Source organism: Neolamprologus multifasciatus, chromosome 22 (assembly GCF_963576455.1).
Source record: "Neolamprologus multifasciatus chromosome 22, fNeoMul1.2, whole genome shotgun sequence".
In the NCBI taxonomy this organism is placed as follows: Eukaryota; Metazoa; Chordata; class Actinopteri; order Cichliformes; family Cichlidae; genus Neolamprologus; species Neolamprologus multifasciatus.
Window position 1 is genome coordinate 6763605 of NC_140459.1, and position 25266 is coordinate 6788870.

General features: G+C 39.5%; 1 long non-coding RNA gene across 1 annotated transcript in view; it reads left to right on the forward strand.

Moving 5' to 3' along the window:
- Positions 1-8267: 8267 nt before the first annotated feature.
- LOC146492780 (uncharacterized) overlaps positions 8268-25266 on the forward strand; it is a 30030-nt gene continuing 13031 nt past the window's right edge. Inside the window, exon 1 of the long non-coding RNA XR_014871917.1 lies at positions 8268-24740. This is a non-coding gene — a long non-coding RNA (uncharacterized LOC146492780). The remainder of the gene's footprint in view (positions 24741-25266) is intronic.

The following is a 25266-nucleotide window of genomic DNA, read 5'->3' on the forward strand; positions in this document are numbered from 1 at the left end:
TTGCAGAAGGATACTTTGACATGTACAAGCTACATGAAGTGCAGGTGACCTATTTTTTTCTCTTTCTTTCTTTTCCTAATCCTAATCATGTGATTTTGTTCTCCAAACAAGTAGCAAGGAGGTTTTTTTTAGCTTAACAAAACTAAGCTGTGCATGAAAATAAAGTAAGCAGCAAGTAAAATGTATGTCAAAACAAAAGATTCATGTCTCAGGATTCATAGTTGATTCTGTTACAGCTCTACTAAATCTTCAGCCTCCTGATGGGAGACAACAAAAAAGACAACTGTAGCTTTCATTATGCCAAAATCACTCCCACTAAATTAAGCAATAACAAAACATTTTACTACCTGCTGTTTTGTGGGTAAGCCACCTACAGCAGACATGTATGGGACTGTATGGGATGATGGCCACCAGTGTACTGATGCATAGTCACATAGTAGTACAGCCACTTCCCTCAATTGTAGCTCTCTTAACTCCAAATTTCATCTTTCTATGTTCTAAGATAGTCCTAAAATCATATATAATCTGTATAACAGTGCATTAACAACATTTATTAGGTTAGAGAGACACTTTGTAACGTTTTAACAAATGTGTCATGAGGTACAGTTTTTTAAAAAAGTTGCCCAAGTTTAGAATATATTAACTTTAGAGGCCCCGCTGTTGATTTTTCATAGCGACATTCTTGTGCAACATTAGTTATGACGTTCCGTCAGATATTCTCTGTGAATCGCTTTCATTAGGTTTCCTAAAAATCATTTAGTAAAATAACTGACAGCTTATAATTATGCCATAATATCCTGCAATTAAACTGTAATTTCATCTATAAATTAATTTTCTGTCTGCTGCATCCAGCGTTCGTTTTAGAGCAAACAACAACAACGGGCCTACACACATTTGCACACTTGGAAGTTTCTCATCGCGGAGGTCTTTCCACACAGTCATTTCTGCCACCGAAGAGCCATTGCAGTCTCTTGATGCTAATTTCACTGGGTTAATTGCTCCCTTTGCTTCTTCTCCATAGCTCAAAGTTTGAATCATTAACATGGCGACAGTAATTCACATTCTGTCTGCTTGCTTGAGCCTTTACTCAGCTGTAAACCAATCAGTCAGCTGTATTTAAATGAGAGGGGAAAATGACTGTATATTTCATGAATTAGATTTTCTGCCTGAAACAGTTGCTTTAATGACTCTCTTGAGCAAGGAGTTGGTGGCGGGGGGGGGGAAATAATTCGCAATCTATGTCAAGGTTAGAAGAACATTTATATTAGTTAATCCAGCCTTGAATGAAGTAATCATATTGTGAAAAAGTAATTTAGATTACAACTAATGTATGCAGGCAGTTTCTTAGTAACAACATTGGGTGAGAGATGACACACACACACACACACACGCACACACTTTGAGTTGCTTTCATTTAAAATCTAGTTTGGGAAGCCGGAAAAGATCTTCATCATTTAATCAAAAAATGCCTTTTAAAAGTTGAAGCGGAAAATGAAATGAATTGCAGCTGGATAACAGCCATCCTCCCTCAGCATTAACAAATCATTGTATCAGAATAGTCGAACATATTATTTACTATTTTAAAAAACTCACTCATGTCTGGCCTGAAGTTATGAAATTAATCCTATTAGTGTGACACAAGGTAAATTTAGCATATTTGCATATGTTATGGTGTCAGGTGTAATTATGAAAATCTAGAATCTAAATCTAAGTTTTGCTTTTATTGTTTACATTTTCTGACTTTCGGGTTTGTAAGACAGGTGAATGTCTGTAATGAGTATATTTAATGTAGCCATAGAAAAGTTGCATTAATGCAATGAAAATTGGAGGAGTGAGTTGAAATCCGTCACCTTTTAGGTCACCTTCTTGTTTCCAGCTCTCATAATTATGTAGGTACAGGAAAAATGGATGGTGGTGAAAATGGAGATGGATGGTTTGATTGAGTTGGGAACACTGCGTTAAACTCAAGTGCCGCAGCATTTGGATGTTCCCTTTCAAAGTTTAGCAAAGTGAGTAAAAGGCTTCAATTTTTTTAAATGGACGTTTCATATTATGCCAAAAAGAAAAGTGGTCTATGCTAAACAGGCAATGAAGCCTGAAGCTGCAATGATTCTCTGGATTGAGGCCCTTTTGTATGAAGCTAAATTGGAGAATTTTGGAGCACATATACAGCCCCAAATGCTCTTTGATCAATATGATATGTCCAAACTATTGTATAGAACATTTGAACACCGGCTTTGTTTCAACATTTCACAGCGTTAAGCTACATTCACTAGTGTTCATTTATGCTATAAAGCAGCGCTCCCCAACCTTTTTTGTGCCATGGGCTGGTTTATGTCCGACAATATTTTCATGGACCGGCCTTTAAGGTGTCGCGGATAAATACAACAAATAAAACTAGTACTAGTACTCAAAAAAAATGTCATTCATAACACACGGGAAAAGACCCAGGGAAACCGAGTTAACGATATAAAAAAATAATGATAAAAACCGATAAAAACCCTGAAAACCATAAATTTCACATCCGAACCTATCTCACATGTTGATATGATTTTTTAAACTTGGAACAAAGTAGATTTTTTGACATTTATACCCTACAAAGGATACTAGGATGGTCATGCTTGTTTCTGTCACTATAACTCACAGATATCACATTGGTGCAGTTCTGCTGTGATAAATTACATACAATTTACATTACAAATAGATATCTCCTGTACTTAAGAAGTTATGACAGGTCACACACTGATGCAAAGGTCACCTTGTGGCCAGTGTTGGGAAGGTTACTTTTAAAATGTATTCCATTACAGAATACAGAATACACGCCCCAAAATGTATTCTGTAACGTATTCCGTTACGTTACTCAATGAGAGTAACGTATTCTGAATACTTTGGATTACTTAATATATTATCATGCTGTTTACAACTACATGAATGTACTAGTGCTGTGATTTATTACTGTTACTGAAGGTCCGCGGCCCCGAACCGTAGTAAAGGGACCTCTGACCTCTGTTCTGTGTCGGGCTCGTAGCCGAAAACTAGCTTTACTTTGTTGTCTGGGTCAACTTTGCTAGCGAGAGACAGAGAGAGGCTTTGAAAGGCTGCTCCAACAGAACTTATTGTTTTTGGAGGAAAACACGAACACGGTGTACAGTCGAGTCTTAATAGCTTACTTACAACTGGGCTCGTCAGGCACTCTTCTTGGCTGCAGTGGTTGTTATTATATTTACATGCTTCCAGCTCCCGTTTTTGCTCGATGACAGCGCCTACTTTTCCTTTTTCTCCCTCCCTCACTCACAGACACATAACGGGTATGGCAGTCCATTCTCCCTGCAGCACGGACTACACTGCCTATGATGCTACATTCTTTAGAGCTATGCCTGTAGCATTCTGCCTATTAGCTTAGCACAACAACAACAAAGGGCGCTCTCTCACCCAGGAAACACACACAGAGAGCGTAACCCTGTAACCATGGCAACCGTAACGCTGCCACCTGGAACAACAGAACGTAGCTGTCAAACAAAACCCAAACAGTCCTGACCCGCCACAATATGAAACAGGAAAGTACCGCCGTGTAATCCATTTATTTCAACAAAGTAACTGTATTCTAAATACCACCTTTTTAAACGGTAACTGTAACGGAATACAGTTACTCATATTTTGTATTTTAAATACGTAACGGCGGTACATGTATTCCGTTACTCCACAACACTGCTTGTGGCCGATAGGAGGACACTGCAGATTCAACAAAAAAGCAGCAAATGGCAACCTAGGAATGAGAATTTTCTAAAAACATGGAAAGTCTAAACTTGATATTTTCAAAACTCTACAAACCATGCAATGTATATTTGATTTGGGGGCGAACTATCTCTTCATTTTAGAGGTCTAAGATGCTATTTCAGCAGTCCTCCAGCAGAGAGAGCAGTTAGCTACAGAGTGGATGCCATAAGAGAGATGAAGAAAGGAGGAATTGTGAAAAAGGAGACAGAAGGAAAGAGAGAGTGTTGCAGAGAGATAGAGGAGAGGGGGGATAAAGGTCAGGGAGAAATGGGGAGAGCTCATTCACACCCCACCAAATACAAATGCCCCTTCAGATATGGTTGAAGGTCACAGACAGATAAACAGGAAGAATAGGGGGATTCTCCATCTCCTTGCTTTTGTCCCTGCTATCACTTGACAGATACTAGCAGTCTGTATTAACTATTCACCGCTAGAGTCTCAACATTACCGAGAGCAATCTAACCTGAGCTATAAAAGGAAATTTCTTCCTAGCCGTCCTTCCCAACATCTTTCTGCAGAGCAGCAAAGTGATGTCCCCACCTCATGATGCAAGACATTATGCAACCCATTAAACTCATATTGTTGCAAGCATATGGCACATTTGGGAATTTATGCTCTTATGCTTGCTGATGCATACTAAGTGTCTCTGGCTGGCCTTTAAAAATGCCCTTTAATTATCATGCTATTTAATCAAAGAATTTAAAGTAGCAGTCCAGACGGCAAGGAATAAAATATAAAAACTGTATCTAGACATGAGCCGGCAAAAACAATATGTTGACCCTTGTTTTTCTCCAGATATATTTCCATTAAGACTCAGTTTGGGGAAGTTCCAGTAGATAAAGTCAAGTATAGTCAAGTGGCTTTATTGTCATTTCAACCGTTTGCAGTGGTACAGTACACAATGAACGGAGACAATGTACCTCTAAGACCACGGTGCTACATATAACATATAACAGATAATCAACAAAGGACTACATAAAGTGCAAGTGTGCAAAAATAGCAAAAAACCCCCAAACCAAAATAACACCAGACAGAACAGAACGATACAGACACAACAGTGCGATAGAAAAGTACATCAATGACACTGGGTTGTGCAAAAGACTGAGCATTGTGCAAAAAGTAGCTTAACGCATGAGATTGTGCAGATAAGTGCTTGATAGATAAAATGCTTGTTAGACTCAAACCAAATGACATTCACTTGAGAACTGTGTATTCATACAAGCAACAGAGTTGGTGTACTGGAGCAGCCACGACCACCACAGACTACAGTGTGCATCAACAAGCTTCTTAGAACAGGGGTAGGCAACTCCAGGCCTCGAGTGCCGGTGTCCTGCAGGTTTTAGATCGCACCCTGGGTTAACACACCTGAATCAAATGATTAGTTCATTACCAGGCCTCTGGAGAACTTCAAGAAATGCTGAGGAGTCATTTAGCCCTTTAAATCAGCTGTGATGGATCATGGACACATCTAAAAACTCCAGGACACCGGCACTCGAGGCCTGGAGTTGCCTACCCCTGTTCTAAGAAGACCACAAACATACTCACAGATAGGGATGGGTATTGATAAGATTTTCACGATTCCGATTCCATTTTCGATTCTGTTTAACAATTCCATTCTTTATCGATTCTCTTATCGATTCTTTTTTAAAAAAAAGGAGAACATTAAGTTCGATTAGCTTAGAACTTTGTTTTATATCTTCTCTTTGAACAAGATAGAAATTTAGGAGTAACATGGCCTTACAAACCCAACAGTGAGATCTTAAGAGATCCACAGCCTATGGCTCTTCAATGGGGTGTCACAGGGTCCCCGGGGAAAAAAATTGTAAATGTAAAATAATAAAATAAATATTCTTCTGTAGCAATAACAAAGTATAACATAAATTATTCTGTAGCAATTACACAAGAATATCCAGTAATGTCCCTGCCTACAATTAAACACATTCACTTACCGAAAATCGGGGGCATGTGCTGTGGCTGCCTTTGACCACAAACTTAGTCACTGCTCGGTGACATTCATCTATCCTGGCCTGAAAGGAGACGCTACCGGTAGACTGCAGCGAGAACTGCCAGCATCTGAGCCAGACTCTGTCTGTCTCTCTCATCATGGTCACCTAAATGCACAGTAATGGCAGGTTTTGTAATAAGGCAGATCGCGCTAACATAATATGCACTGTTAGTTGATTATTTACCTGCCGCATTAACGGGAGAGGACGTGCAAACGTTACCGCTGCTGCTGGGTTGAGATTCACGAGTCCGGAGCGGAATTAAAAACATGACATTCAATTAAGGTCATCGTGTGTTTTGTGAGCAAATGCTTTTGCATATTCGTAGTATTTCATCCCTTAAATGAAATATCTACTTTGCAAGTGTTGCAAGTTGCCCTGTTGTCATCCGTTCTCGTAAAGTATAACCAAACTTTTGAGCGTTTGAGTCGCCGTGTTTCCTGCCAGGTAAATGACGCTCCGCAACGTGGTGACGTCATTTGGGGCGACTGGAATCGATAAGGGAATCGTTTGCAAAAATGGCAAACAATTCCAAGGAATTGAAACAGTGGGAACTGGTTCTCAACAAGAACCGGGTTTTGATACCCATCCCTACTCACAGAACTGGAGTTACAGTTGAGGTCAGAAGTTTAAATACACTCATCGTGGGCATAAATGTCACGTATACTTTAGGCTTCAGTGTAGTTTGAATGTATTTGGGATTTTCTGAACTCCACGCAGGGTTAAAATTATACATAGGCTCGCATATATACAGACATCCTCACTAATATCTATTAAATGTTCCCTAGCAAGTTACATGTTGACCCGATGCTTTTGACCATCTGGCAAAATTCTGCCTGGATATTTGAGTGTGATGCTACCCCCGCCATGCTTGATCGCTGGTACGATATGCGTTTATGTTTGAAAGCCTCACCTTTACCCATCCAAACATACCTTTAAATCAAAAGCAGGACCATGAATTAATCTTAAACAGTTTATTTTTGTATACTAAAAATTAACAAGACATCTGTTTCTGTATAAGTAAGGACCTATAACAGCCTCTGTGTTTTTATTTATTTGGCAAATGGACTGGTTCTTGGATAGCGCTTTTCTAATCTACCTGAGCACTCAAAGCGGTTTGTACAACATGCCTCATTCACCCAAGCACTATTTTCTTTGCTTAAGTGCTTTCTGTCTAACAGTCACACTCTGATGGGTGCATTGGAGAGCAACTTGGGGTTATCATCTTGCCCAAGGATATTTGGCATGCAGACTGGAGCAGCCAGGGATCGAACCACCAACGTTCCAATTAGTAGATGACCTGCTGTACCTCCTGACCCTTAGCCACCCACACAACTAAAACAAAAACAAATAAAACTGGACTAGCAGCTGAATATGATAACAATAAATGTTTGTATATTGTTTAAAAATGAACAACATGGCTTCTACGGTGCATTTAAAGTCTTGCTGTCCTGAGTTCTGTACCTCGTTTTGATATTACATTTGCCTACATTATGCTTTCATTCTGATCTTGTTAGTTATTAAGGTTTTCCTTTCCTCCTAGTTTCCTCAAGCCTAGTCTGTGTTTCTGTGATGTTTCCTGTGTTTAGTCAGTTTTGTGTTTGTGTTTACTTTGTCCTGTCATGCTCATGTGTTTTAGGCTACATTCACACTGCAGGTCTTAATGCTCAATTCCGATTTTTTGATCAAATCTGATTTTTTTTGTCTGCTCGTTCACATTACAAATAAAATGCGACAGCAAACGTGCTCTAGTGTGAACGCTCAAAGCGGCCCGCATGCGCAAAAGAAGACGTCACACACAACGCGCTCTGTTTGGACCCAGAGCAACAGTATTGTTTGACTGATGGCCCTTAATATAAAGACTTCGGACTTTACGTTTCCCAATTTTTGCTTTAAGGTATTTTGTTATTTACATAATAATGTAAATAACCTAATAATGATCCTTATTGCTGTTTTAGAGGAGCGGTGCTTTAGGGGATAGTTGCAGATTTCTGTCAGAATCTGCAGATTATACAGTACAAATAAAATGTTCACGTTTCTCCAACGTTGTCTTCCCAACAGTTTCACTGACATCTACACGGGATGGCCAGGAAGCGTTCGCGATGTCTTCTCTGGCGCTGATAATTGGCATCTGTCTTGTGTCAGTGACGTAAAAGACGGATTTAATGCGACTTGACTGTTCAAACAGCAGTCGCTTTCTAAAACATCGGATATGTATCGGATTCAGTGTTGGTCAAGTTACTTACTAAAAGTAATCAGTAACTAATTACAAGTAATCCCATTACTTTAATGATTACTTATTTTCAAAAGTAATTAATTACTTAGTTACTTTTTAAAAACACGATTTACAACCTGAATAGGTGATAAAGTGATAGATCTTTCAGCCCAATTCTACTTTTTCTGCATAATCCATCATACAAAATGTAATCAAATGGAAAAGTCCTAAAACTTGTTTCATTAGTTTTAATCTTTTAACTTTATGCATGCAAGTAAAAATTTAATTATATGCAACATTCTCTGACTGGAAGAAATTTGTTTAATATTTAAACCTATTTTCTGCACATTCCAGCACATACAATAATTATTTTTGTGTGTTTACACTCAGTCTTTCACACAGATGCAAGTAAAACACAGCAGAAAATAAATAAAGTCAAAGACTAGCGGTCCTTTTGCTCTATTTTCACCTGTAAAGCAGGAGTGGGGTAGGCGGAGGTTTACCCTGGTGCAGGTGTGCCGCAGCGGTCAGTGGAAGAATCCGTGAGTTTCTCTGTGAATTTCCCATTACGTCGTAGCTACTCGGTGCTTGCTCGGAAGTTTAGGGGTTTTTTTCGTTGTAAAAAGATGTTTTCTTCCCACGCACAACGGACACTAATGTTTTTGTCACTTTTATGGAATCAAACTCAAAGTAAGGTCAGTACTTCCACGCTTTAAATGCTGCATGCTCATACTCTCTCTGCACTCGATATATGATCCATTGTTGATCTGCACACAGCTGTTGTCACGAACGTCGCACTCGCTTACGTCACTGTCGTGAGACATTCTTGCAAAAAAATCACGGTTTTAGTAACGCAGTAACGCAGCGTTCCTACAGGAAAGTAACGTAATCTAATTACCGTTTTTGCAATAGTAATCCCTTACTTTACTCGTTACTTGAAAAAAGTAATCGAATTACCCATCTCTGATCGGATTCAGTACCACATATGAAAGTGACCCAGATCGGATATGAAAATATCGTAATGTGTCGTTCACACTGTCATACCATGATGGGATATGGGTCGCATAGGGCCAAAAAAATCAGATTTGATGTGCTTTCGCCTGCAGTGTGAACGTAGCCTAAGTTTCCTGTGTGTTCAGTTTTCCTTCCCTCTGACTCGTTAATTGATTCTGTTCACCTGTGCCTTGTTTTCCCAGCTGTGTCTCTTTCCCTGATCACCTTGTGTGTATTTAAGCCCTCAGTTTACTTCATGTATTACCAGCTTTTGATCATTTTTTAAACCTTGTGGCCTGCAGCTACGTGGCTATGCCAGCTCACATAATAAAGGTTTGTTTTTGTTTATCAAATCTGTCCTTTCGAGTCTGCATTTTGCGTCCAGATTTTCCACAACCTCGACACTTTCAGTTAATTCCTTCGATTTCCAGATCTGCACCTTTAACTGCACTTTACATTCCAACCACTCTCATCAGTATTGCTTCAATGAAATCATGCAGCTGTTTTATAAAATAAAACTTACCTGCTCTGCACATACAAATTGCCTTATAGCTGTGAGTGAAGCGTTTAATATCTAAAAAGCCAGATATTTCCCTCAGTGAGTGAAGCTAGCAGAGCAAATATTGGACGTAAGATATAGACTTAAACTCCTCATGTCATGAGAAATGGTAGTGAAATGAATACTAATGTTGCCCCTTAATTGCAGGATCAATAAGTAACTGCTTGCAATATCACATGAGAATTTGGCAGACGGCAAATATGGCAGGTGGATTATTATTCATTCATATTTAAAACCCAAGATTGATTTGCCTTTAAATCCCAGTCTCAGTTTTGCTTGCTAGCATAATAGCTTTGGTATTTCAAACACACATACAAAATCTGCCTGCTGGAAAAATGCAGCTTACAATTAACCACACATGTTGTCAGCGTGGTATCCTCGAATACCCCGAATATTTCCTTTCCTTATGCATATTAATTTGCCCCAAACTCAGGCCAAGTGTTATGTTTTTTTTTTTCTCTTAACTGGAAGTGGATTAGAGTACCAGTTGTTTTTAGGTTTTTTTAAACATTAGTCTTGAATTTCCACTAGTATCGCTTCAGTTTGCTTCTATAACAAATTCTGACACTAAGAAAAATAGAAAAAGCAGTGTTCTCTTCACCAACATGATCCCTGTGATCAAGGCTCTGCAGGGGAGCTGACGGATGTCTCACCAGCCTGGTTCACACCTTTATTCTAACAAACAGAATCTGGCAGATCTGATGTATGTCTGCACTGCAGGCTACCAGACAAACTAATACAAATATTCTCTGCTGTGGGAAAACAGTTTCATCCAACATTAGAGAGGAATCTCATTTATAGCATTCATATGCAACATGTGCAATATTTCAAGCCCATAAATCAGAACTCAGCTGTAAATTATAAAAACTGAGTGCGTGTCTTTGTGGGGCTTAACCTGTGCAGTGCTGTTATTCTGCAGCTAATTAAATATGCACAGTTCCTTTTCTTTGTCGGCCCCCTCACCTTCCCGTACTGTAACATCTATCACTGCCTCCTGCCTTCTGGTCATGTATTCACACATCTTCTCTTTTTTCTCCAATGCTTCAACTATCTCTAAGCAGCCATGTCAGCTGGGCTACATCACTGGATCTGATATTGTTTTTGGATCGCCAAAAACAGCTGCTGGTTTCTTCAGGCTGTGCTGTGCCGTGGGTTCAGATGAATCGACTAGACGCCATTAGGGATTCATTGAGCTTAGCTACAGCAAAAGAGCTCTGAAGGAGAACATACTGGTAAAAATGAAAGATGCTGATGTGTAATTACGCCACATGATGATGCTGTTTAATAGACTGAAAGCTTGCTGTTATAATTCATCACAGTTTTATTGTAAGCACTAATTCACTAACATCTCTCTCAGACGTACTCAGGGCACTAATTTTCTATATTCAGACGTTTTTATGTTCAGGCAAATTGATATTTGGACTTGGCTCTTCTGTTATCTAATAATAGCACATTAGGCTCGTATTAATCTGTGTGAGTATACCATTGAACTCACCTCTATAGTGAGTATGCTGGCCTGATTTCAGAGAGTATTACAATCTTGTTTTCTTATAGGTCTGATTCTTTGGATGCTCTTAATTTGCCTTAGAGAGTAGAACAAGCAGAAATGGGAGGGAAGGTCCAGGATAAAGGTACGTGGCGTATGAGGGCATGCCTGCAGCTGCTGTCAATATGTTGATTGCATGTCTGCAAAAAGATACATCATGATCCTCAACATATATGTCCACCTCCACTCATTTTTAACTAATTTTTCTCCTTACTGCTTCACTGACACACAGACAGACCCTTCCATCTCTGTCTCGCCCTTATTCCCAAATCTAATTACACTCTTTTCATTGTCATCATTTGTCTCTACTTCCCATCGTTCCCTCGCTCTCTTTCTGTCTGGATGAGGGGAAGAGGCGATAGTGATCTCCATGGAAACAGCCCAGCAACAGGCTTGGTCCTGGCAACCAATCAGAGTATGCTTTGGCACAGTCTCTCATCCAATGAGAAGGGCAGAGGAGGAGGGTGTGCAGGGGGGAGTTGTGGGTTCGTCAAGGTGAATATTCGGGGAGGTGTGAACACTTCCTGGTTGGTCTGAGAAGATCGGCATCTCAGAGTTGAGGAGAGGCAATTTTCCAGTTGTATAAAGAAGTAATCAGCTTAGTTAATTCAGTTTGAATTGGAAATAAATTTACTTTTCAGCAATTATGCAGGACTAGTGGGAAACAGTTACACCACCTGCCAGCTAACAAAATGGATTGTGCACATTAGAGCTGCTCAGATCTTATTCTTGCCAGGCTCATTGAATCCCAGCCAATCTGCCAGGACGCTGATCAAGTAATGGGGAGGCCTTCTGCAAAGGATTATGGGACATGTAGCAACCAATGACCCATGGTTTGATACTAAACTCAATTTGTACAGTGCAACTTTACTTGTGCAAAGCATGTACATTTAAAAGTATCTTTTTATTTTTTGTTCCAAAATGACCGCAGTTGATTTTTAAAGAATCTAACACCCTGTGGCGAACTGAAAATGTCATTTTAACTGTACGCGGTAAAGGGAGATATAATTTTCAAACTGTTAATTTTGTGCATTTACCTTCTCTGAAGTGATTTTTATAAACCCAGTAATAAAAGAAGAATTGCAGTGCTTACCCACCATTTGTGTTATCATTTTTATGTCGTACTACAATCTTGCTTTGGCAGTTTGAGAATGTTCTTCCATGAAAAAGTATTTATCACTGTTGGCCGGGTGGTTTGGCAGGGATGTCACTGTAAAGTAATTCAAGCACACACGAGTTAACTGTTTGGTTCCCATTTCCTACCAACAGTTATGCTGGTCTCTGAAGAAGGTGCCTGAACCTGAAGTAAGTTCTTATTCTACCCACACAGCTGCGATCTCCACTTAAAGCTCAATAATTTCACCTACAACAGAGTAAAATTTATCTGTGATAAGATCTAAGTACTTCTATGCAGTGTTAGGGTCATTACTCAAAAAAGCATTAAATTTAATTGCTCAGCAGAGAAAGTAAACTGTTAATTACACTCCATAAACTGACCTGAAAGCACTGTCACATAGGCTACGGTTCTACACACAAGGAGTCTTTATCCTAAACGAGGCTACATTGCTGCAGGCCTGACAGCTCATCACTACCTTTGCTACCTGTTAAAGATCCGGCTGCTCGGCTGGGGGTCGGCATTCACTCGGCTAGGCTAAATGAAGAAATGAAGGAAAACGCTGCTAGGAACATGCCAAAGCAGCAGGTGGTGCTATATCCCTAACCGTGCAGAAATGTTGGCCAATCAGAAGTCTAGAAGCCTCGGTGGGAAAAAGTAAACAAAGCTGGGGCATAGAAGCAGAACCGAGTTGTATGTGTGGAGGGAGAGTAACTGTGTGTATATGTAAGCATTTAAACACTGCAGAGAGTACAATTAACAGTATTGTAGAAATTAATTTCACCGAAACAATAACGTGGCGCACAGTGTGACGTCAAAAAAATGCGCACACCTTTGATGCTGGTTTTCTGCGTTTTTCTGTCCACACATAAATGCAAAAACTGAGTTTTCAAAAATATCCACCCTGGCCGGAGTTTTTAAAAATCTCCGTTTTCAGTGTCCAAAAACACTGTTTACGTGTGGACGAAAGGTGCAAACGCATAGAAAAATCTGCGTTTTCAAAAATACCCGGGTACGTGTGGATGTAGCCTTAGTGTTAGCATGCTGTCTATGTCTTACGCTGGCGGTATTATGCGGTTGTTTCTGTCGCGGGCACATTTCATCATCTCCGTCTTGTCCTTTTGTGCAATAAAAAATAAAAAGTAATACCCATATCTGCTATTTTCCTCCTCCCTACACAGGAGCTGAAATCAGCTGACTGTAGTGCACGGGAAGAAACAGGTATGTCTATTTTTTTTCTTCTCTGTTCATAAATGAAGAGCATTTGTAAAGCAAGTGAAGATAACATTTTTCCCTTCGTCTGTGTGAATGAGGCCAGCATCATTTCACAACCGCACAACTATTCATTATTATTATTATTATGATTATTATGATGATGATGATGATGATTATTATTATTATTACATCTAATTTCCAGGGCACATTAGCATCTACTGGCAGTTCAACCATATTATTCATGAAACTAAAGAAATCATTGACAAATATGTAGTTCCTGCATTTAAATAACTATTAGCTATACAATTACAGCAAAAGGTTTTGTGGAACTAAAGTCAGGCATTACATGGTTCATGCTTTTTTTAAGACTATTAGAGTTTTATCACTTCCAGCAGTTTTTTACTGTAGCGGAGACAGATAATACAGATTTATCAAGAGGTTATAAAAACAGTGAATACATAACCTATGCATGAATTTGAAACCACTGTAGCTCATTTATAAGTCATGTTTGTGATTTAGAGGCACAGTGCTGCAGCTCTCTTACTTGCGTATATTTAAACAGCCTCCAGACTTCCCTGGAAGTGCCTTGTTAAAAGGATTTAAAATGCAAACAGTGAATCAGCACTTAGTCAGTGTGCCAGTACAAATTGCCAAAACAACTGTGACTTCTAACTGGACCGATCATTCATTACAACCAGAACACATACATGTAAAGCAAGATATTGTTTTCAAAATGCAAATAATACCAGAAAACGTTTAATTTGTTTGATATGATAAATATGACTTAGCCAGACCTTGTGGGTAGTGCAAAAGTCCAAAAATCCCCTGACGTTTCTCTAGGGTAGCATATATAAATAGCACTTTGAAGCTTCACTCTGAAGTGATCCACTAAGTGATATTTCCACAGTGCAATGATGCTAAAGCTTTGACACAGGAAAGAGACATCAACAGTAATGTAGCCCACTGAGGTGATAAAACAATTAGCACCATCAGCATATAACATGTGACAAGCTCTAAAAAATTAAGCCAACATGGGAGCTGCAAAGCTGCAATTCCTCTTGTGGCCTCATTAAATACCTGAGTAGCCATATTCATGTCTCATATACAGTCCACAGTCAGGTCATTGCACTCCTAGAGGCTCTGCTGAGACTGAATATTTGTTCAGGAATCATGAAATGTGGAAAAATTACACTTTTCATAAATGCAGCCTGTTTTAAAAAAATAAAATAAAAATCAAACTGTAAAGCACATTATCTGCCACATTTTTCTAATTTTCTAAATTTTGCTAAAAAAAATACTCCTGTAAAGAAACAAACATCTTAATTGCCATCAACAGTCAGTGGGTAAAAATCCTGACTCTGCAATGCTTTGCATCACTGTGACGCTACAAGTCCTGATGCCAGTGATTCATTAGGAAAATGGACATCCCCTCTTTCTCCCCATTTCTAATGGCGCTTATCACATCAATTTCACTATAATGTTGTTTTAGGCAAAGTGTTGTGCTAATAGGCTCATGTACAGTACATTCAGTTCTCTTAGTGGTCCATTAAAGGAGCCACACACCCATTATCCCTCCTCCTAAAAGCCTTGAGACTCCCTGTTACATAACATTGCAGTTAAACCAATCTAGAAGCATCAGGCGGCCGCAGACGTTTCTCTGTCAGTCTGCTCAATCTGACTGATTTATCAGCATATTCAGTTCAATATATAATCAACATGTACAGTTAAGGTACTATTGTGACAATGCATCAATGCATTAATGGTTAATGACATCAATTCACCCTGTAAACTGAGCCTGGCTGAATGAGAGAGAAGATCTAACTGTGTATATTTCTAATCCTTTACTTTTATGTCTCCATGTTTAAGTGTGTGTGTGTGTGTGTCTGTGTGTCACTATGCATGTGTCCTGCTCTGAGGCACAATTGTGCTACTACCACATACGGTGCCAGTCATTTCCCAGTCACATGACTTGCCAAGTCAGGATACAGTTGCTAAGCAACACCCCCACCCTCCCTTTTTGTCCATCAAACAATGATTGCGTGGGCAAGTGGGGGGGTTGAGCGGGGGGAGTGAGCTGAGTTTATTTATAGAAGCCATGCAAAAGAGGGGGAATTACGTGTCGTGTCTAAAATTAAACTTGCCATTTCCCCTTCTCTCCCTCGCTCTCTCTTCTATCTACATTTCACTCACTCACTCTTCTTGGCTGATTCATTCATAGATGCAGTAAGGAGAAGGGTGTAAGATAAGATGACAAGGATGTATGACAATTGTGGGAGTGAGAATTCAGAAGAACTACTTGTAAAATGCTATTCGGTCAATGCAGATAAATCACTTTAGATAACAGCAATCATCTAAAAACAAAAGCACCTCTTTACATTTACATAACATATGTAAATATTTGCATGTTAAAGTGCTTCTCATGAACATACTAGTCATGCTGTAATCCTCCAACTGTAAGTCACACAGCGACACAGATTTCCTGCCTGCCAACAAAGCTTCTAAAACACAAACCCTAAAACACTAAATCATAGATTTTCCCATTAACGTTCCTGTCATAGGGAGTTAAATCACCCTGCAGCTTCCACATCCCACGAGTCCTGCGCAGGGGAACCATTTTAGACGGTGCTGTTTGGGAGCTGGTGTTAAAATGGAGTGCCCATCAGAGTGTAGCCACAGCTGCATGTGTAATGGATGGATGGGATCTGCAAGATGACAGGATGACAGGGTAGTAGGTGGAGTAAAAGATGTGAGGAGACAGCAGAAGAGAGTGACTAATAGATGTGTAAAAAAAAAAGGGTGGAAACAGATACACAGCAAGAGATTGACTGAAAGATGAAGGCAGGAAAACACGAGGGCCAAAAGTGCACATAACATAGTTCAGATAATTGTGCTTCTTTCTCATTGAAGGAGTATTTTAAATAATATAAATGTGAGATACTTTTTAAAATTACACAAAATAAAGGTTATGGCTGATAAGTGTATATTGTAAAGTAAAGACCCTGCAATAATAGTGAAAAAAAGTCCTAGCAATCAGATGACCTATTACTAAATCCTTGGTGACTGTGGGAAGGAAGAACTCCCTTTGAACAAAAAGAATCAGGCTCAGGGAGGGGCAGATCCACTGTGACCACATGGGGGTGAGAGGAGGGAGATAAGCATAACAGATAAACTATAGAAGAGAGCCAGAGATGAATAATAACTTATTATTTAATGCAGAGGGATGTATAAACACACATAGAGTGAAAAGAGTTGAGTGAAGATGAAACACTCAGTGCATCATGGGAAGCCCCCAGCACTCAAGGCCTACTCCGGTGTAACTAAGGAAGAGTTCAGGGTCACCTGATCCATAAACTTTTTCAAAAAGAGAAATTTTAAGCCTAATCTTAAAAGTAGAGAACTTGTCTGTCTTATGAATTCAACCTTGAGTTATCAGTCTGATAAATGCACTGCAGATGAAAGATTTAGCGTCTGGATCTTAAAACTGAAGCCAATGCAAAAATGAAAAGATAAAAGTAAATAAGTGTATGGTCATTAAATACAACATGTTTGTTTTGTATATTAAAATCCTCATTAGTGTCCAGAAACCTGATAAAGCTTTAGGCCAGGCCTGCCTTTTGAATGACAATCTCTTATGATGTTGACAACAAAAATGCTCAACTTTAGCTTTAACCCTTTAAGACCTAAGTCCGCCAGAGCTTATATTATATTTTTACATGCTGTAGTGCCATTTTTGGGAGCATTTCAAGTTGCTATACATCAATACAACCATTACAGCCTAGATTTTAATAATATGTATGCATTAAGTGCATAGTGATTACATAAGTTGCAAAAAAGTGCAATAAACTACAAAAAAAATTTAAAATCGTTTTTGTTTTTTTAACATATATTTCTAGTTAGAGAAATTTAAGAGGCTTATCCCTCAAAACTGTAAATACAAAAAAGTTGCACAAAATAGTCAAAATTTATTTTGAGTACCTTCATAGTTTTATTTTTGAAATACACCAATTTTTATATACTGCAGGAAAAATGAAAATAAATATTATAGTGCAAATTTGCAAAAAAGCAGCATGTGCATCAAAATAAACTATTTCCAGCAGTGCAATATGAGTCCTAAGCATCCCAGAAACGACACAGAAAGTCATAAAGTCAAAGATAACTTTTAAAAACACCAGAATATGCTCATTGAGGCCCGGATGGTAAAAAACTACATTTCCGCGAAAATGACGTCACTTCCGGTTTCGGGCAGGTCATGGCGGACATGCGATAGTTCACGCTGACGTCTTATCCAATGTAGGAAGTGTTATGAACAGCTGATCGGATCGGCAAAGCGTGTTTCTGGAATATTATGTTTTTGTTGCTGCAAGCGCTTTTTATGCAGTTTTTGCAAAGCTATATGTGGAAGGAAACTGTGACCGAGGACAAGCTGATGGCATAAGATGTAAGTACAACTCCTCCGGTTTCATATGCAAAAAAAATTATTGCGCTAGCTCACGTGGTTGCAGAGCTACTGGGATTTAAAAATAGTTACGCAAAACAGAGCGTGCCCGCTCCAACCGGTTTTAAAGGGTTAAAAAGCAGGATTTTGCAAACCACTGGGTGATGTCCATCATTTATGTACAGTCTATGGTCAGAATGAGTGGCAAAAATTCTCAAGTCAAGGCTTCAAAACAGGACTTAAGAAACCGTAGGTGACGTCCAGGTGTTTACATCCATCTTTTATGTACGGGTTATATATACAGCAGAAAAGAGCATGTTTTTACATGTTGCTGTGTGCTGTTTGATACTATCTTTCTAGACTCCTTTTGTTACTTAAGTTGGGATGAAGTTCCTCCCAAATTATGTGACTTCTGGATTTCTGATTTTGAACCTAGCAGTTTTGTGAGTTTGTGCCAGTGTGAAAATGTTTGAACAAAATGAGCAATGGAGAGTTGTAGCAGTTAGTGAGTTTAGAGGAGCTCCAGCCCGCATGTTTGAAACAAATTGACTGAAATGTGAATAAGTTCTGATACGGCCCCTTAATGAGGACTGAAGGTTGCTGTTTTTCTTTGCAGGTTTGTGGTGAGAAATGTTTGTCGTGACTTTGTTTCACAGCTGGGTTCATTCTAGGCTGATTTGTGAAGCTTTTCACCGAGTCACAGCACTCGTTTGTACTTTGAAAATGTACTTTAAAGTCAAAATAGCAGTCGATTTCAAAAGCAACAGCATCACAGCTTGTTTTTCCTGTGGTCTGTTTTTTTGTCACCTTCATTAAGACTCTAAAAATGAGTTTTACATGTATATGTATGGAGTAACACCTGTACAGTTTGATGCAGTCCAACATTTCAGCATGCAAAAAACACCAACAAATAGTTGGTGTAGAAAATAACTAACGATGGCTGATTTCCATTAGTTGTCTTTCAAATTCGAACGTGCAGAAAAGGGCTCACATACTGTCTGCTGTGAGAGAGTGCTCATATGCCAGCAATAATTTGAGATGCTGTTACACCGTGATGCATTTAACTTTAAGTTATTATTGTGTCCACTGGCAGCTTTTTTTGTTTTTGTTTCCCCAAACATGTCACACAAGACAAATGTGAAGACATTTCAGGGCTCGTCCCAGAGCTGCTTCTCCTCATTACTTTGGAGGAAAGGCCAGTGAGTGAGAGGCGTTGGTGTTTATCAGCCTGCACAGGAAGAGTGCAGACTGACAGGTGGATGCAATCTTTGAAGCGATGATTTATTCAAGATGTGGTTTTGCACTTGATTCTTCTGGCACGTGCCCACTGGAAGATAGCGAAGCATTTTCAGCAGCCAACCTAAAAAATACTTCATTACTAACCCTTCTCTAACTCCCTAACCCTAAACCTGCTAGTTTCTTTTCAAAAGCATTGAACTCAGTACCCTCTGATATTCAATAATACATAGCATGCTGTCGTCAGGTGATAAACAACTACTGCAGGACCGAACGTACGTTTTTAATGCTCTCAGAGGAATACATTACTCATGCCATTGCATGTGTTACACTAATATTGCTGAGCTGTCAATGCATAGAAACTCTGTCCTTTAAATGGCTTCACTTTCATATTCACTGAACACATTTATACACAAACATCTTTAAATCCACCGGCCTAAACAAAAGCCGTTATTTTCGATTTCTTATTATCTGTACCTGACAGTTGGTCGTGATTCAAAATGTAGCCTATGCCTTTCACGGTCCAGAGGGTTTTCTCAACACACTGATGGAAAACCTTTATTTTTCAGGGCGGCAAAAGTAAAATCTTGTTTTATGTGATGTTGTAAAATATCAAATGGCAGCACTCTATAGAAAAATGCTCATAAACCTCTTATGTAACACACAGTGGGCTATAACTAGCTTAATGTCTGCCACTCTCTCCAATCCCCAAGCGGCCTTGCAGACATAAATCAACCAAATTTATCTCAAGGTCTTATCAAATCTCCTGCTCTGTGCACCACTGGAGCCATAACATGATAAATGACCAGTGATTTCCTCTGCAAGGTCATCCTGACACCTCTAAATATCCGTGTGCGGGTGTCAATGTCGGGATATGTGTGATTCCCAGGGAGACAGAGATGGCATTTGTTTTAGAGGTGTAATGAAAGAGCAGCATCATAGAAGATGAGGAGAAACAGAAGAGAGTTTATGTACTGTAGTAGTAAAAAAAAAGGGAAAAAATGAAACCCAGAGAAACCAAACACAAGTAAATCTGTTTATAATTCAATTATGAGGGAGGACTTTTTTGTCTCCTTGTGGTAAAAACCGCAAGACTTTTACAGTGGATCCCTTTCGAGAGCTCAGCTGTGACTGACAGTATGTTACTTCTCTGCAAAAGTGCAGTTGCAAAAGCCACAGTCCATATGATTCAAGGCTAATAATACTAGTGTAGTTTATAGGCAGCCCGTTCTCACTCCCGAGGCGTAACATGCCGACGTTTTGTCACGTCCCGCGGCGTTCCTGAGGAACGCAAAAGGAGACCTTCGGCGTTCTTATGGTATGCGGCGGGTTATGGCTGAAATCCAGTGCAATGATGCTCCCTCGGTAATAGACGTTCCAGCCCTGTATTCCAGCCCTAAACCTAACCTTATCCCTAGCCCTAACCATAACCTTTTTCCTGATCTTAACCATGACTTTAATGATGTTAAATAGCGTGTTTCTAAGCGATTTGAAGAAAAAGAGCGAACATGTGTAGATTGAGTCCATACGGTTCTCATATTTCCTCATTTTTCCGAGGTCGTCATTTAGGAACGTGGTGGGTAGCCGAAAACGTAATATGTTGACGATTTGTCACCTAGCGTAAAATGTTACGCTTTGGGAGTGAGAACGTGTTGTTTATAGGCCACATGCCAAGAGGACTGGACTAGTAAAATTGTTACATAAAACAACATCATTTTCTTTTAATGTAAAATTACAAGTTTATATCACATCTTAACTTTTCTGCATGCATAGTGTAGATCAGGGGTGTCGAACTCCAGGCCTCGAGGGCCGGTGTCCTGCAGGTTTTAGATATCATCCTGGGCCACCACACCTGAATCACATGATTAGTTCATTACCAGGCTTCTGGAGAACTTCAACACATGTTAAGGAAGTCATTTGGCCATTTAAATCAGCTGTGTTGTGTCAAGGACACATCTAAAACCTGCTGGACATCGGCCCTCGAGGCCTCGAGTTCGACACCTGTGGTGTAGACGAACACAAAGTCCTTGATGATAAAATACCTTCTGGTCCTTTCCAAAGCCTGACGGTTCAAACGTTCATGGTACTAGTTCAGTTATGGTTCCTCCAGCTTTGCTTGAATTTACCATTTCTTCCCTTTTATTTTTTATCTTTTTACCACTTCTGTTATTATTAAAAACACACTAGTACTTATTCCTGAAAAATATATTTTCACATCCTTGTTCCCAGTGGACACCTAGAGCCAACGCACATATTTCTTGTCTAAAATTGTAGCTGCATATTAAACATTTACACTTTCTTGAATAATAGCCGCAACACATAGAATAAGTCACCTTTTGTGTAATATTTCTAAAGTGAGAATAATCTGTTTTCACGCCACGTGACATCAGACGTCTCATCTCTTATTCATGATCCGTGTTATGGCTCTGCTGAGAAACGATCTTTCGCTCCTTATTGGATTCCTAACGAAGCAGGCATGCAACACATTAAAATTCAAGCATCACTTGCTGAGCTGAGAACAAAGCTTAATTAGTCAATGTGAATTGTTGCTGCACTGAAAACCTGCAAAAAACATTCATCCAAAAAAAAAAAAAATAAGCCAAGGATAAGTGGAAAATTGCTCCCTGATTGTGATAAACTCTGTGACACTGGATGATTTCAATAGTTGAGCTGAGTGTGGCGTTGTGGTGCATGTTGCATCGTGAGTCATTCTCCCTGCTGCCTCTCTCGCCCTTCCTCACCTCCATCCCTCCCTCCCTCCATCCATCCGTCCTGTCCTCCCTCCCCCACGCTGGGAATTATGCAACACTCTGCAGGGCTGACAGGAGAGAGGATTGAAGGGAGCACTGTGCGTATATGCGAGTGTGATAGAGTGACGTAGGAAAGGGATGGAGAAAGAGAGTGTATATGGGAAAATGAAAGAATAACAGCGAGCGACTCATCCTCATTTATAAACCTTTGTCTCGATCTTTCTCCTTCATTCATTCACATCTGCTCTCACACATCTTCCATTCCTTCGTTCCGCTTCTTATCAAGGTCGTTGACAAGGACAGTCTAACCACATTTTCTGGCTTGTGATTGGTTTTTGCAGCAGAGCGGGGCCTTAAAGAGACAGCAGCATAGTGGGGCTTTTCACCTCGACAGCAGCCATGTTTACCACAGCAAAGGCACCAGCTGGGGGAGGCGTGACTGCTTTGACCGCTCCTGCCTCACACTCACGGATTTTCCCAAAATGCCCTTTTTCCTCCTCCTGAAATATTAATTATGAACAGTTAAAATAGCTTTTGGAGCAGACAGTTAACTTTTGTTGCACCTCCAAACAATTAAGGTCAGAGTAATTTCCTGCCCTTCAGTAGTTATTGATTGTTTTAGACTCACTGCGTATTTATAGTTACAACATATAACTCTGCAGCCACACACTGTCTGAAACCAGGAAGACTCTGGTGTCTAAACCGTGTGGGCTGACAAGTTCCATGTTTGAATGCAGAGCAGCTGAAAAAGTGAATTTAAAATTGTATCAGATATTCTTCATATGAATGTTTATTTATTTCTCGCACCATGTCAGTGTCTGTGTTAATACTAAAGGAGGGGGAAACATGGAACAGCTGTAATAGATTGCAGACTTTGCTTTCAGCACACAACACCTGAAATAGCGAGGTTGAAATTATACCTGACAGCTTTTTTGGAGACTAATGGTTGTCTCATTCTTCAGACCAAAGAGTGACAAGAACATTATAAAATCTATTCGGAGAAGCACAAAAAGGCTCTTTTTGACCTGAGAAGAATCATGAATACTCACTAAAGAAAGTTCTGAATCCACTGCCACCAGTCAGCAAATACTCATGACGTAGTTTCTGAAAAGCATGAAAAGTACGTACATGTAATAAATCATTATTCAGTCTTATATTGCTTAAGTGTCTGAGTAGCTTGGTTTATGATTGTAAAAATGGCTTCAAGATGTACCTATGGTTCTAATTCCATGATGCCTTAATAATTTACTTAATTTTTCCACTGTACATATTTTTGAGGCATTTGCATATGACAGGAAGTTAGGTTAGACAGATATGCAACAAAGATCTCAGTCAGATTTCAACCCAGGATGTGGTTTATGGTCAGTACTTTGAAATCTGTGACTTAAGCTATACGTAGCACTGAGTTTAAAATTGAGAGAAACTATATTTTATAATGGAAAGAAAATCACAAATGGCCAATAAAAAGAAAAAAAGCCCAGACATAGAAGCTAATTTTGGGTTATCTAACTGATAAAATAATTATTTAAAAGAAATACATTCAGTAGTTTATAGCCTTTAATGACTACTAAAGCAATGCATCCGTAGCAAGGAGGAAGATTTGTTTCAGAGAGTCGGCAGGCAGGTGTTCAGGACAGGTAAGCTGGCTGGTACACCAGCAAGTGATTCCTGAGAGCAGGAAAAGAGAATAGAATAGAATAGAATAGCCTTTATTGTCATTGTACAAAGTACAACAAAATTGGAGTGCCACTCCCTTGGTGCAAAATGCAATAATAAATATAAATGTCAAATATAAAAAGTACAATAAAACAACCGAAGTACACAGACAATAATAAGTACGATATATACAGGATAGCAGCATAATATAATGATAGTATGAATAGCAGCATAATATAGTGACAATGGCAAGTATGGTAAAGTTAAGCAGGTTTAATTGTTTTGTGCTTATTTACTACGGTGATAGCTCTGGGAAAGAAGCTATCCCTGAATCTGTTTGTCTTGGTTTTATGTGACCTGTACCGTCGGCCTGACGGTAATAGTTCAAACAGTTGATTACTGGGGTGAGAGTAGTCCTTAATGATATTGCCAGCTCTGCTGAGGTATCGAGAGTTTGCAATGGCCTCCAGACTGGGCCGAGAGCAGCCAGTGATCTTCTGGGCTGTGTTGATGACCCTCTGCAGGACTTTCCTGTCTGCAACTGAGCACCCTGCATACCATGTTGTTATGCCGTACGTTAGGATGCTCTCTATGGTGGCTCTATAGAATGTCACCAGCAGCCTCTCCTCCAGGTTGTTCCTCCTGAGCACTCTCAAAAAATGGAGACGCTGCTGGGCTCCATTTTTTGAGAGGCCAGGTAAGTGCAAATGCTAAAGAATCAAAATCACAAATGATCCTCTATGTATGTTTTTTTTTAATCGCCAAGTGACTACCAATCATAGTGGCATATGATTTGGCAATAGTGCTTTATCTAAGGTTAGAAGTCATTGGATCAGACAGATCTGTGTTCAATCTCGGAAAATCGGGTAGTGAAGAATACATTGTTAACCATCATGACCATGTTTTGTTCAGAAAGTTGCTCTAAACTACCTTGTACACTGATGTCAAACAAATAGATATTTAAAATCTTTAGTTATTAGGTCACTTGATTGATGATCATGTGAATATTAACATGTTATTTTACGTCTTTGGTTTTGTTTCTTACATTTATGCAAAAGTATTTGTGATTATTGTTTAAAGACTGTAACTTGTGTGAGTAGGTTTTGTGGGTCAGCTGAAAATAAGCTGCCCTTCTGTGGGATTAATAAAGTTATCTGAATCTGAATAGATGGAACACCTGGGCTTTAAACTGTAATAGATAGATATGCCCAGGCAGAAATCAGCAGAACTCAAACACAAAGGTCAATTCAATTCAATTCAATTCAATTTTATTTATATAGCGCCAAATCACAACAAATGTCGCCTCAAGGCGCTTCATAGATACAGAGAAAAGCCCAACAATCATATGACCCCCTATGAGCAAGGAAGGAAAAACTCCCTTTTAACAGGAAGAAACCTCCGGCAGAACCAGGCTCAGGGAGGGGCGGGGCCATCTGCTGCGACCGGTTGGGGTGAGAGAAGGAAGACAGGATAAAGACATGCTGTGGAAGAGAGACAGAGATTAATAACAGATACGATTCAATACAGAGAGGTCTGTTAATACATAGTGAGTGAGAAAGGTGACTGGAAAGGAAAAACTCAATGCATCATGGGAATCCCCCGGCAGCCTACATCTATTGCAGCATAACTAAGGGAGGATTCAGGGTCACCTGGTCCAGCCCTAACTATATGCTTTAGCAAAAAGGAAAGTTTTAAGCCTAATCTTAAAAGTAGAGACAGTGTCTGTCTCCCGAATCCAAACTGGAAGCTGGTTCCACAGAAGAGGGG